This window comes from Rhipicephalus microplus, chromosome X (genome assembly GCF_043290135.1).
Source record: "Rhipicephalus microplus isolate Deutch F79 chromosome X, USDA_Rmic, whole genome shotgun sequence".
In the NCBI taxonomy this organism is placed as follows: domain Eukaryota; kingdom Metazoa; phylum Arthropoda; class Arachnida; order Ixodida; family Ixodidae; genus Rhipicephalus; species Rhipicephalus microplus.
Window position 1 is genome coordinate 213246275 of NC_134710.1, and position 15206 is coordinate 213261480.

At 45.4% G+C, this 15206-nt stretch overlaps 1 protein-coding gene across 1 annotated transcript in view; it reads left to right on the plus strand.

Moving 5' to 3' along the window:
• The first annotated feature begins 528 nt into the window (after positions 1–528).
• Positions 529–15206, plus strand: part of LOC142775953 (uncharacterized) — a 96098-nt gene continuing 81420 nt past the window's right edge. Inside the window, exon 1 of the mRNA XM_075878559.1 lies at positions 529–673. The gene's annotated coding sequence lies outside the window, so the exon portion shown is untranslated. The remainder of the gene's footprint in view (positions 674–15206) is intronic.

The window sequence follows — 15206 nt, forward strand, 5'->3', positions numbered from 1 at the left end:
ATAATAATTTAGAATCTCAAAATATGCCTTGTTCAGTGGGTACAACTAATTGCTTTTGGTACCTTGACTGTACTTGACCAGAATGTTCTAGTGACAGACAGATAGGTGGGTGAAAGTGCACCTGCTTGATGTAATTGCAAAGTGCAACAAGTTCATGGCCATGGTTGGCCATGAACTTGTCCAATTGGCCAATTTGCGCATTATTACCACAATTCATTACACAGATCAAAGTTGACTGTTTGCATACATTTGCAAAGATTTTGGGTATGGCATATTGTTGTGGCAGGATGAAAGGAAGTGTGCAGTGATCTCAAAAACTCAGACATGACCTGGACATGGCGAAGTGAGCAAAACAGCAATGCTGACCATGTCTGTTCCCTTTGCTATCCAGGCAATCCTGCTTGGTAGCGCTTTCTTCGAGTTCGTCTGTCATCAGAAGTCCATATTTCTGCCCTCGCCTGCCTCGTCATCGACTACCGCACCACCGCGCATGCCTGAACCCAGGCACGTGCTGTATAGTCTCCTGCCCGTCGACTGCTCCATGGCGCTCCTGCCTGTGACGTGAGCCTCAGCGCGGGCTATAAAGCCTGGCCTACAACGCTTTCACTTCAGTGGGCATGGCGAAGTGAGCAAAACAGCAATGCTGACCATGTCTGCTCCCTTTGCTATCCAGGTTAGTAGCAAACACAGCTGCGTACATTCTAATAATAGGCTTTCGATTGTTGGGCCATGCCCACATAAGTGCATCTGTATTGCGTATGATTGTTTCCATGCTTGGAAACATGCTTTGTGGAGATGTAGAGCTGAATCCCAGTCCTCAAATAGAAAAGATGCTTACTGAAATCCTGGCGCAGCAAGGTGAAATTTTGAAAAGCGTAATCGATTTGAATAGCAAACAGGCTGTCCAGAAATCCTCTCTTGCGGTTATGGCCGAAAAAATTTCTCTGTTAGAAAAAATGGTCACCGAAACAGAAGACACAACAAGCAAGATCGATCTGTTCGATTCAAGCTTTCAAGAAATAAGGACTTCCGTAGTAGGAACATCAGAAAAGATCGTTGATATAGAAGACCGCAGCCGCCTTTCAAACTTAGTCATGTACAGTGTTGTAGAAAAAATAGATGAAAAGGAAGTTCACCTAAAAAATGAGGTTGTTAAAGAACTATTTGGCAAAAAGCTTGGCGTTGAGTGCAAGCCGATTGGACGTATACACAGACTTGGAAGGGAAACTGGAAATCGTCCCATAATTCTGTACCTACAAGATTACAACGAAAAGCAAGAAGTACTAATGAATGCCAAGAAGCTCAAAGGCACGGAAGTTTTTATCCACAAGGATTACTCCTGCTGCACGCTCTGCAGGTGTAAACTGCTGTGGGACAGTGCTAAAAACTATAAGGCTAACGGCAAGAAACCCTATCTTTTGCATGATAAACTCCGTATCGATGACGACACGTTCATGTGAGATGACAGCAGCAGTCGCTGAGTAAAAGATCCAACCATTACCCGTCCAAGTTTATCATCGGCACTTAAGCCCCCGGAAAACGCCTGACAAATCCCGCCTCCACATAATCAAACCTTGTGTCTTGTTAATATCAACGCACGAAGCATTATCAACAATGTTGCTTAACTAGAGAGCACATTGTTAGCATACTCTCCTCACATCATGGTCTTGACTAAAACTTGGCTGCACGAAGGTGCCAGTGATGCTGAAATTGTTCCTTGCAACTTTAAAGTGTATAGAAGGGACAGACCATCGCGTTGCGGAGGTGTTGCCGTTATTTTGAGCTGTCATGTGATGGTTACGCCTTTGAAACAAATAGATGGCCATGAAAGCTTATGTTTGAAACTGAACGTGTTTGGAAATTCTAATATTTTAGTAGCGGCCTACCGCTCTCCGACTTCAGATGATGATTTCTTTTTTCTGAAATTTATGATTTCTGTGTTGAATATTCTGGAAGCCACCTAATATTAACAGGGCATTTTAATTTACCCAATAATAATTGGTCCAAACTATGTTCTTCATCCTCAAGTGACCACGATGTTTTTTATTTAATGCTGGCATGCAATCTCGAACAAGCTGTGAATGTGCCGACAAGGGGGCAGGATGATACATCGTCTATATTAGATCTTGTTTCATGACAAATTCTTTTCTGACGTACATGTATCTGTTTATTATGGTCTGTCTGATCACACTCAGTCTTGGTAATCGATCTGACAATATACACGAGAAACAGAAAGTGTTCAAACATATTTTAGAGCCTATGATGAGACAGTTCTAGATTATCTTGATGTAGCCTTTGATCGCTTTCCTGGTGATGATGTAAACTATCTGTGGAATACCTTCCGATCACTTTGTAGCTATTGCCTTGACAATTTTATTCCTAACAAAACTAAAAACCAACATCCCAAAAATCCATGGATAACTAGAGAAATAATTCAAATTGCATGGAAAGTAAAGCGTATGAGAAAGCATAACTCAAAAGAATTGCCAATTCAGAAATTAAAAAGAATGCTTTCAGAAAGAATACGGTCTAGCAAACACGTATTTTATTCTGTTAAATTACCCCAATTCCTTAAGAGTGATCCAGCCAAGTTTTGGCGTCGCATAAATTTAAGCAACAGAAAACTACAGATTGCATTGTGCTTGGGGATCAAATTATTCAAGGTAAGAAACAAATGGCCACAGAATTTAACCGTTACTTTCGCTCTGTTTTTTCCAATCCATGCTCATTTAATAGTGCCATTGGCAGTAATTCAGTAGAATTTGATCCTGACTTCATAACGTTTGAAGGTATCTTTTTCATGCTTCTGAACCTTAAAACAAAATCTTGTGGTCCAGACAACCTGCTAAATAATTTTTTACGTCGTTACGTTGTATCACTTCCCGCTTCCTTGTAGTAATCTTTCATTTATCATTATCTGAAGGCATTGTTCTTTTAGACTGGCGCATCGCTCGAATAATTCCGGTACTTAAAAATGGAAATAACACTTTTTTGTCTAACTACAGACCAATATCTCTTACTAGCACTTGTTGTAAACTTCTAGAGCACATAGTTTCTAACTATATGATTAATTTTCTAAACGAGCGCAATGTACTATCACCATTCCAGTACGATTTCCATAAAGGTCTATCGACGACAACCCAATTAGTTTCCTGTATACATTCTTTCTCCTCAGTCCTAGGTAAATCCGGCCAAACTGACATCATCTTTTTTGACTTCAGCAAGGCATTTGATAAAATGCCTCACTCCAAATTAATTCACAAACTTAACTTGTTTGGTGTTCCCGCAACCATTGTTAAACGGATAACATCGTATCTGTCTTCTCGCACACAGTTTGTTGATATAAACGGTACCTACTTCAATCCTCTTCCCGTTAACTCCGGAGTTCCCCAGGGTAGCGTCCTGGGACCACTGCTAATTTTAATCTATACCAATGATTTTACATCCTGTGCTAAATATGGTGTTTAAATGTGGCTGTTTGCCGATGATTGTCTTCTGTTTAGTTCAGTTAAATCCACAGATGACCAAGTGTTATTGAACCAAAGTGTTGATGCACTTAATACCTGGTGTGAGTGCTGGGACATGTACCGTATTTACTCGATTCTACCCCGCCCTCGATTGTAACGCGCACCCGATTTCCAGCGCGAAAAAAAAAAAAAAAACGTAAGACATCGATTGCAACGCGCACCCATTTTTCTCGCTGGCCAGCACGACCACACCACTCGAAAAAACGACTCCTTTCGGGAGCGTGTTCCATTTAAATATGAGGTACGGGCGAAGCTTGTGCCCATCTGACGTGTAACAGAGCATTGCCATCACTGTAGTTTTACCATGGACCGATGTCAGCACGCGAACTTGCTTCGCCCCCTTCTCCTCGACGGTTGTGGTGCCAGGCATGTCGAAATAAAGAGGCGTCTGATCGGCATTCCCGATTTGCCCAAGCAGGCAGCCGTTGTTGCGCCGCAAATTTAGAACGAACCTCTGAAAACTGTGAAGTTTTTCATCGTAGTCCACCGCAAAACTTTTCGCATATGCATGTTCCCCTTCGAAAGGAAAAGCCTTTCCTCTTCATAAAGTTAGTTAGCCAGCACCTGCTCGCTTTAAACTGGCTCCGCATTAGACCTTTTTCTAAGATTGCATAGCCCGCACTTGGAGCAGTTTTGTCGTCAGGGGCCCCTGTGCCGCTCGCTGCTCAAGCACATACTCGCCGAGCAGCTCTTTAATTTGCGGAAACCGACCCTGCTGTGGTTCACTGAAGCCTTTGCGTGAAGCTTTGCTGTCGACAATCTTCTGCTTTTGTTTCCGCCGGTCCCGCACGCACGTTTCGGGAACTCCGAACGACCGCGATGCGCCCGATTCCCGCCCGTTTCTGCACACGCGATGACTTTTCTTTTAAAAGCGGCATCGTGGTGCACTCGAGTTTTTGGAGTCGGCCCTTCCACGCCGTCGATGCTAATGCACTACTACATGACGAACTCCTCAGCACACGTACGAAGTGCCGCACATGGGAAACACATAGGCTGAAATGGCCGACGCGCCATGCCGACGCACATAGGAGGCGGCCATTTTGGATTTGCCGATGGCAATAGATTGACCGTAATTTTTTTGTTCGTACTCGATTCTAACGCGCATGCGATTTATGAACTCGCTTAACCAGAAAAAAGGTGCGCGTTAGATTAGAGTAATTACGGTACATGAATCCAGAGAAAACTGTATCTATGCACATTACTAACAGAAAACAACCCCTAATTTACTCGTACAGTATTAAAGGAACTCCAATTTCACTTACACAAAGTTATAAATATCTTGGCATCACAAGCACCAACAACTTAACTTGGTCCTGCCACATTGAAAAGATTTGCTCTTCTGCCAGTAGAAAATGAGGGTTACCAAGGCACACCCTCAAAAGCTTTCCCCCTAAAACTAAACTGCTTGCTTTTAACACAATAGTCCGACCTTGTTTAGAGTACGCATCTGAAGTCTGGGATCCGGGCACTAAAAAAGATATTAATAATCTTGAGAAATTCTAAAGATTAGCTGTTCGGTTTATTTACAATGGCTTCCGCCTGTCTGACTCCCCGACAGAACTAATCTGCGTCGATTACCGTGCGCTAAACAAAATAACGCGCAAGGATGTTTATCCTCTCCATCGGATCGACGATGCACTGGATTCATTACAGGGCGCTGAGTATTTTTCTGGCCTCGACCTTAGGTCAGGCTACTGGCAAATACCAATGTCAGAGCTTGATAAAGAGAACACCATCTTTTCAACGCCAGATGGGTTGTACGAGATTAATGTGATGCCTTTTGGACTCTGTAATGCGCCTGCCACCTTCGAGCGCATGATAGACGGCGTATTGCGTGGTTTGAAATGGAAAACATGTCTGTGCTATCTCGATGACATAGAAGTGTTTTCATCCATGTTATCGCAGCATCTACATCGTCTTGACGAAGTCCTCACATGCTTTGCAAAATCCGCTCTTCAGCTTAACACCAAGAAATGTAACTTTGCTAGCAAGACAATCAAGGTTCTCGGCCACCTCGTCAGCAAAGAAGGAATTCAGCCGGACCCCGAGAAGCTTGCAGCCATCCTCGATTTTTCTCGTCTACTATGTCAAAAGGACCTGCACAGCTTTCTTGGCTTATCTTCTTACTTCCTGCGCTTCATACGTAGCTTCGCGGAACTTGCCTCTCTGCTTCATCAACTCCTCGCAAGGAACGTCCCCTTCATTTGGTTCGAAGACTGCGAAAGCGCGTTCACGGCATTGAAGCAAGCCCTCACGTCGGATCCTGTACTGTGCCACTTCGATTCCACTGCACCCACCATCCTTCACACCGACACAAATAGTCATGGTCTATGTGCGGTACTCTTGCAGCGAGACAAAAACTCACGCGTCGCTGCTTACGCAAGTCGTGCTCTTTCTGCTCCAGAAAAGAACTACACTATCACCGAGCAGGAGTGCCTTGCTATTGTTTGGGCACTGAAAAGATTCCGACCATATCTTCGCGGCCCTCATTTTACCGTCGTCACCGACCATAACGCCCTATGCTGGCTTTCAACGCTGAAAAACTTATCAGGACGCCTCGGTCGCTGGGCGCTTCGCTTGCAGGAGTATGATTTCGATGTCGCTTACAGATCTGGGAAGAAGCAGATGCTGATGTTCTATCGCGCTGTCCTTTGGCCAGCGGAAGCCACTCATCATCGATACTCCAAAATGACAGCATCTCTCCAATCGCAGCGCTAAGTTCATCACCTGCAATCTTATCCATCCTTGTTTCACAACGACGTGTCGACCCATACTGCCGCACCATCTTTGACCGCTTGACCGGCTCTACTACTCCTCAAAACGCAAGACTCCGTCGACAACTTAAACAACTTAAGCTTGTCGGTGGTGCTTTATATCTCTACATTGATGGCAACAAGTGGGTACTCGTCATCCCATGTTCTCTGCAACGTGAAGTTCTGGAAGCCTTTCATGATGATCCCACCGCCGCCCATCCAGGCTATCACAAGACTTACTACAAAATACAAAGTCGTTGTTTTGGCCTGTCGCTAAGTACGTTGCCTCATGTGTCATTGCCAATGGCGAAAACGACCGACAACTGCTTCGGCTGGCTTAATGCAACCTCTTCCTTGTCCCGCCTCGCCTTTTGAAGTCGTTGGAATCGACTTGTATGGCTCTCTTCCTACTCTTCCTATATCATCCAATGGGAATCGCTGGATTGTCATGGCCGTCGACCACCTTACCCGCTACGCAGAAACAGCTTCTATACCATCTGGGACTGCCACTGAGATTGCCAATTTCTTTCTTCGCCACATCTTTTTGCGTCATGGAGCTCCACGCATTCTCTTCAGTGATCGTGGCAAAGTCTTCCAATCTTCCATTGTCGAGCAACTCTTGCGCGCCTCGAACACTGTTCACAAGACCACTTCTAGCTACCACCTGCAGACCAACGGATTGACTGAACACTTTCATCGGACCCTATCGGACATGATCGCCATGTACATTCACCCCAACCTAACGAACTGGGATGCGATTCAACTCTTCGTGACATTCGCCCATAATACGGCTGCTCAACGCACTGCCAGCTTTTCTACATTTTTTCTCGTCCATGGTCGCTCGCCGAGTTTCGCTCGGGATGTCTCTTTTCTTTCGACCCCTGCACCCTCGACGACTCCTTTCTCTGAAAAGTTTTTATTTGATCTCCCACACTGCCGTCACCAGGTCCGTGTTAACACCGGCCTCCCTAAAGACACTCGAAAATCTCGCTACGACACGTCTCGCCGTGTTGCGAGTTTTTCCCCTGGTGACGAAGTTCTTCTATGGACTCCACTACACATCTCCTGTCAATTACCACGTTTCTCCTATTAGCGCTAATCCTGATCATCGTTGCCGAGGAACAGAGATAGTGCACGTATCTTGTTTAAAGCCTTATGTGCGACGCATTTCATAATACTGTCAAGCGACCAGGTGGCCGCTTTCAAATGCGCGGGGGATTAGTGGGAGCGCAACAAGCGAATGACTCTTCATTCTCTTTAGATATCATCATCACCTGTACATCTTCATCATCTGTAAATATCATCACCAGTGTGATTTAGCTCGAGCCCGGCTGAATAAACCGGTTCCTCACAATATTAAGGAAATTTGGAAAAAATAACTGTGCACAGTAAACTGGAATGTAGGGGGTGGAGTAACTGATCCAAGCAAGCATAAAGGGGATATTCTTCAACGCAGCCTTGAAGGAAGAAAGTCCACTTGCCAAAACATGGGCTTCAGTGGCACCACCACGTGTTCATGATTTTTTCACCTTAAAAGGCCCCTCACCAGGTGAGTAGCGAGGGCTCTCGAGCAGCAAAATTTTTCATTTTGGAGTAATCTGAAACAACTAACTTCAAATCCTGGGGTAAAAGCAAGTTGCATTTACAGTTAAACCTGGATATAACGAAATCGATAAATTCCCCGAAAAATCCGATATAAAAAGAATTTCGTTATATGCATGTTCGATATGAAAATTCTAAAAAGAAACGCGCAAATTGAACAAAAGGACAACTGAAGGCAGAGCTAACCCAAAACACTTATTTTACAGTAAAAAAATACCTTATTATTGCGATAGCAATTATATGAATAATCTCGGTTTTTGCCGTCGCCGCCATGCTCGGTAACAAGTTCAAATCGATAACATGCCCTCGCGCAGCTTAGCTTTCACCATCAGGTAAAAGCGCGCGTGCGCTGCTGAAGCAGAGATCAAATGAGTCTGCCTATCCCTGTCACCTGGGAAGTGCATAGGACAGATCTCCCGCGTGTTAGAACTGCCGTCGAATGCTCAAACAGAAAGGAAACCACGCGTCTTGGGCGAGCATGCAACAACGAGGGGAGAGGGGGGGGTCTCTCGAGTAGCAATAATGAACTTGGATTTTAAGGGCGGTTGCAATCGCTGGTGCGCTTGCTATCTCGGCGAGTATCTGTGCGGTTTAAACGCGAAGGGGCCATGTGAAACGAGCACTTCTTTCTAGAGCGGCCGTATTTGTCCACACCAGCGTTTTGTAGGAGTTCCGTGATATCGGATCCAAAAGAGTTGGCTGCCAGCCTTACTTCTTATACCATCATAATTTTCTGCTATTGCGTTCATTGCATTGCATTCAACGTGCCCTCGTGTCACCAGGACAAATCGGCTAATCGCGAAATACACCAGAATGTAAACTCGCGGCGTAAGACGGGAGCGCGTGACAAGACGACCTCCGAACATCCGTCGTCACCCTGGTGTCGGAGAGTTTCCATCAGTGTCTAATCTTACATCGCCTCGGTGGTGTCGACACGGTTGTTCGAAATTAAGAAAAATCACAGTTACTTTGCAAGGGCAAAGCAATGAATGCGATAGCAACAACTTTGAATGTAACGCTGAGAACGGCAAGCAGATCGAAAGGTGCAGCGCGCTGCTCACGCACAAATGACGCCGGAAAACAACATACACAGGACGAGAGTGAATCAACGTTTACCGCTGGACACTTAATGCGCTGTTTAACAAAAAAAGGCACGAAAAGTAATATATGGTACAGATATGAGTGCAAACTAACAAGTGCCCAGTTGTTACTTCGCTGTGTTTGAAAAGCTCTCTCTTTTCACAAACGGTGCCTGTCCAGCGAGCAAAGTGATCTTTGTGCGCCAGGCAACTAAACGCAATTGTCAAAGTCGAAGACGCGCGATTCTCCCCACCATAAGCGCACGCGCACACAAGCATCTACCCCCCCCCCCCCCCCCTCCGCCATTCGCGGGGCGAAGTACGTGTGAGAGATAGACGCGCGTCGGCGCATCACGACAAGCTGGGCACCTAGTTGACTGGCAGAACATGGCAGAACCTAGGTGACTGGCAGGACCTAGTTGACTGGCAGGACCTGGTTGACTTGCAGAGCATGAGAGAGGCCTTTCTCCTGCAGTGGGCGTAGTCAGGATGATGATGATGATCCTATGGTGAAAAGCATTTGAGGGGGGGGGGCACGTTCTTGATGTGTCCCCCTTGGCTACGCCTCTGGTCATCATGTTTTGTGTAATGTCCCAATCTTATTCTCCGCCCCCCGCCCGCATCATCTGCTAAGCCATAGCCTCCTTTATTTTCTGTGCCTGCGCTTTGCCGCCGGGATCAAAGGGAGCCGACCGTCAGGCTGAGTTCCCGCAAGCACCACCAGGCGGCGCTGCCTTCCCAGAACCGGCAGAGCCTGTTCACTGACTCCGGTGCTACCGCCGGCACTGACGGATAGGTCCTTCGTTGTGCGTTTGTAAGCGCGGCAAGCTTAAAAAACAAAAGTGTGATACCACTCCCGTGTGCCACTCAAATATTTAGGAGAGAACATATGCAAGAGAGAAAGAATAAGTACGCAAGATAGCACATTGAACAGAACACCATACCTTCAAGGAAACGGTAGAGAAACTTGTTTATTGCGTATTAATTCGTTGCCCTCGCTCAGGTTCTCTGATAGCGCTATTAACGCTTCTCTCGGGAAATGTTCCGCAGCCTGCACAGCAATGACTGGTCGCCGCGTCACTTTTCGGGGCTTTTGTCGAAGGCTGCAAGTAGCGCGGATATTCTTCGAATACGCTAGGCACCACACCTTTCATAAGCCTTCGTGTTTTACATCCTTGCTTGAAATCAGAAGCAGCGAAATGACGACTGCACACGGTTGAGTAGCAGGAAGTGGTGTTCGGCGTCCAGTTGTCTCGTGAAATGACTTTTATCCACTTTTGCCGCAACTCCTCGTCGCTTGGAATTTCGTGGAATGAAATTCCTACTTCCTTCTTTTTGCTTGAAGACTTGCAACCGGGCACGCAACAGTACGCCATCGCACCTGACGCGGGTCATCACAGCCGAATGAACCACGGAGACTTGTGTGCGTAGGCCGCTGCACGGGACAGAAACGAGAGAAACCGTAAACTAACATTCCAGATTACTTAGCGAAATTCGCTGATAGGTGCGCGGAAAAGCCTCACGAGAAAGAAGCGCGAAAAATGATAGCAAAGCATGAAACCGGCCCTGCAAACACGAGGTGCAAACGACGTTATTTGTTTACACGCACTCACTTATTGTCGCGTGTCATCTGTTCACGCAACACAATGAAGCAACAGTTAAACATCATACTTGCTGAAAGTACTACGCTGCGAAGATAGGTGCACGGAAAAGTATTGCCAGAAAGAAGCGCGAAAAATGATAGCCGCGCTTGACAACGGCCGTGCAAACGCGGGGTACAAACGACGTTGTTTGTTTATACGCACTCAGTTAATGCCGCGTGTCATCTGCTCACGCAACACAATGAAGCAACAGTTAAAATTATACTTGCTGAAAGTACTACGTACCGTTTTGGTCGTAAATAATTGGTGTTGCAAACGTATGCGACACGAACAAAGGTTTCTTGGAGATGCGTCGCCGCGGCTGAATGCGCCGACTCGATTCTGGGATGCGAGCGCCCCTGGCGGACAGCAGACGCAAAAAGAGAGGAGGATGCGGGAGGCGGCCGAACGGGCCCGGCGGACTGACTGCGCGGGCACAGAAAATAAAGGAGGCTATGGCTAAGCCCAATGTTATCAACTGCGAAGTGTTAAACAATACCGTGCATAACTGGTGTTATCCTGTCTCATATATTTCAACAGTCATTGTTTTCCAGCATTCTGGCGCATGATTGGAAATTCGGTAAGATTGTTTCAGTGCCTAAGACAGGTCCCTTGAGCTACCGCCTAATATCTCTAATCAGTATCTGGTCGGAAATTATAGAAAATAGGATCTATACCCATACTGTCAATTTTCTAAATTTTTTGAGCTTGTAAAATCGAGGTCAACATGCGCTTCGAAAACTTCTTTTCCTGCGAAACCCAACTTGCATTATTTCTCCACAATATTCATGTCGGCCTTGATCAAAACATACCCATAGATGCCCTTTTCATTGCTTTCGAAAAACGTTTTCGATAAGGTGCCACATAAACGCCTAATAATTAAACTTTCCTGACCTAACTTACATTCCCTTGCTTTCGTTCACATTAATAAGTTCCTCACTAACCGACAGCAATTTTTGCATGCAAATAATTCAACATCGACTTTATCCCCTGTCTTATCCGGTGTACCTCAAGTACTGTTTCGGGTCCACTCCTTTTCCTCATTTAGTTCAACTACCTGGCCAGCAACATTTCTTCAAACATATGCCATTTCGTTGATGACTTTGTCATTCATCGCTCGATCATCAACATCATCGATAACTTAGCGCTCCAAAACAACTAACGAAAATCAGATAAATGGTGAAGTGACTGGTTGATGGTAGTGATTACTCACAAAACATCCCTGGTTTTGTGTAGTAGACGGCATGAGTACAAGGCATTCAAATATTCGCTTAGCGGCAGCGTCATTTCCTCTGAACCTAGTGCTGCGTAGTCTGGTACGACCTCAATTGGGCCACTCACGTAACTAATGTTACTAATGCCGCCAGCCGTGCTTTAGGCTATCTTGAGCGAAATTTAACACATGCATCTCCTTCAGCGAAATTGAAAATACTGTATAGCTTATGAAACAATAATCCGACACAAATTTGAGTTTAGATGCTTGTTCTGTCTGGGATTTCCCTGAATGCGTTTTAACCGATCTTATAGAATTAATGCACAATGGAGCCATTAGATTTATTTTGATTATTCTGACATTACTAGTGTAACTAACCTAAAAAAAGGCAGGTCTGCCTATTTTGCAGATGCGTCGCTGAATTGCAAGGCTTTCACTCTTTCATAAGTTTTTCATGTTCTGCGTAATATTTTCTCCCATCCATCCATCTCTCAATGCTTTTGGCATGATAAAGACGCCTATACCCTCCCAAACGCTCACTGCCATGCATTTTCAATCATTCTTCTTGACGACTGCGATCGACTGGAACAATCTTCCCTCAGACATCGTCCTTCACATCAACCATGCTCATTTCAAGAATTTCCTTGAGTCACATTTTGTAAATACTAACTTGTTGGCATCTCCCACTCTCGTGTAAAGTCGTGTGTACAGGGTCCTTGAGGTATCTTCAATAAATATATAAATGGGTTTTATTCTCAGGTAAAAGTGCGTGAGTGGGGGCGACGAACACAACTAAAGGATAGATAAAAAATAACAGTATATCCACGCAGTTAATGAGGATGAGTGGGGCGAATCGTCCGTGCATCTGTTCGTCTTATTGCACACACACATTTATTGGACGAACGCCATCTAGCAAATGAGATGAGAAATGGTGAGGAGACAGCGCCATATATATTACTGTTCACGTGATACTGCCGGTTACGCCTGACGCAGGACAAGGTTATAGTAAGAGGAGCTCAACCTCATAAAAGAGCCGACCTATCTGTTTTGCGCTAAGGGCGGATGCGATAACATCACCCCGCGTGCCTGGCCTATAGCACTTATTGTTTCTCAAGTAGCGAGGAATGCGCCGCCCGTCCCCAACGCAAGAAGGGTTGGTGGAAGGGGGGCGGGTGCGTTGTATGAAATTATGGGTGTGATCGCTGGCGCACGCGCGCTATTTTCGCAGGCATTGAAAATGGCTGGTATACCCTTCTACCCTTTACTCTCTGCACGAACAGACTGTGCGAAAAGCGCTTCACTTTGTAAAGCGGCCATATAAGGATATGCACTGAGCTTTGATTGCATGGTGGTGACACCATCGTCGTGCCATTTTGCAGGTCCATTCATATGCATTGTTCGTGCTGTACAGATGGAATCGCACTCGTAAAGCAGCGGAGCGCGTGCCTATCCGCACTGTTGTTGGCCGCAGCTCCCTCACGTTCTACATGCATACATTGATGCTTACATTATAGCACAAGTTCCTAACATGCAGTCAAATCATGTTTGGTATCTCTTACATATTTCTGAAAAAATTTAACGGCAGCGGGAGTGGCCGGCTGGAGGTGCTTGACTAGACAAGTCTGATTCCATCTTTACGTGCATCGGTGTGCAAAAGGTGTTCCGGGCGTGTCTAGTCATCCAAGTCGCTGTACCAATATCGAACACCGCGCGTGCAGCTAGTTTGTGTGAAAGCGGCAAGTGAGCGAACCTTTGATATGGCAACCTCGCTGCTAGCGCTCTTCGCGGATCACGTTGTGGCGGCAGCCAAGTCAAGCCAAATTTTTTGGTGTCTTATTGCTGATAGGCTAAAGGGTCACTAAAGTCAAAGAACAGTTTATGTCAGAGTGAAAGGTCAATGTATGACAGCGTCTAAAACGACATTATTACCAAGAAAGATGCTCTACTTACCAAGAAATTAAGGTAAATGCATGAGCACACGTGCGCTACGATAGGATATTCGCAAAAAGATCCCCATTACGTCAGCGGTTTACCGCCTACAATTAATCACTAGTAATTGAACTAGCTGCACTAAATAAAGAACCTTCCATGCATCAAGAAACAGAATAAAATGCTGCTTGTTTGTTTCTGTTTGATTCATGAAAAGAAAAAAAAAATCGCCATGCCTGCGCAGAAAGCACGGCATAGTCAGAGCGAAAGCTAGAAGAGCGGCCTTTCAGAGCCTTTTCAAAACACTCATTGGGTAACTGCTGCAAGCACATTTGCTGGGGACCCGCTACGGCGTTAATAATAACAATTTCTGGGTATTAGGCCAGCATTTGCTATGCTATATTTTTTGTCATTCTTCTGAGAAGCGTGGTATTCGCTACACACTTGCAAGGAATTTCGTGGCAATCGTTCATGGTGTAGCACAACGATGAGGCGTTATGCCTGAAGGGGGTATGCGCACCTTGATTAGGTGATCAAGAACAAGCTTTGCTTTTTTATTGGGTTTGAGCATGGACGACCCACTCGTTACGCTATTCGCATTGTGTGACATCTCATTTTTCTTTTTGCTGTTTTAAAATACTTTATTACTCATATTAATGGGATTCCTTTCACGACATCAGTCCTGCGTGAGGCAAGTTTGTGAACAAGTCCCAAGCACTGGCCTGGCTCAGTGATAGAATACGTGGCTAGCACGCAGCGGACCCAGATTCAAGCCGAGCGTTTCTTTTCTCACAGAATCCATGCGGGTAACTTGGAACAATTGGAACATGTAGAGTTATTTATCCCCAGGAAAACCTGTTGCTTCATGGCGGGTGTGTTGTCTGCGATTTTTGTATGCGCGTGGATGGTGTCTTATGGTGTCCTGCTGGCAAGGTGGGTATGATCGCGTACTCCTGTCACGCTCTCGCTCTCTGTCGGTTCCAGTTAGAGTTATTGTATATGCTACCTTTAGGTAGCTTAGAGTAATTCTATTTCCGGTTTTTACAGCCATCAAGCGTTTCAAGAGTGCTGGTTGCTTCTTTGCTTTATTTTAGGGGCCTTGCAATTAGTCGTACACGTAGGTGAACTCTTTGCATGTGGGTATGCACTTGAAATAAGTAGCGTATCTGGACGAGGCGTGGTACACATGTTATCGTGGTAAGGCAATTGTATAAACGATGGTTAAGCTTGCGTCTGGGAATCCGGGACAAGTGTTTGATATTCAACACGCTGCGGAATTAATGCAGGGGCGGTTGCATTGTGGGCTGTTCGGGGTGAAATCCCGCGTACAATATGCATTTTTTAGAAGTGTAATTTCTTTGTCAGCGATACTACTTCGTAGGAAGCATAATTTTTCTATTAAAATATAATCGCAGTAGTTTCAACATTTGTCACTGACAATCCCGGTGGTCCCATTACAAACG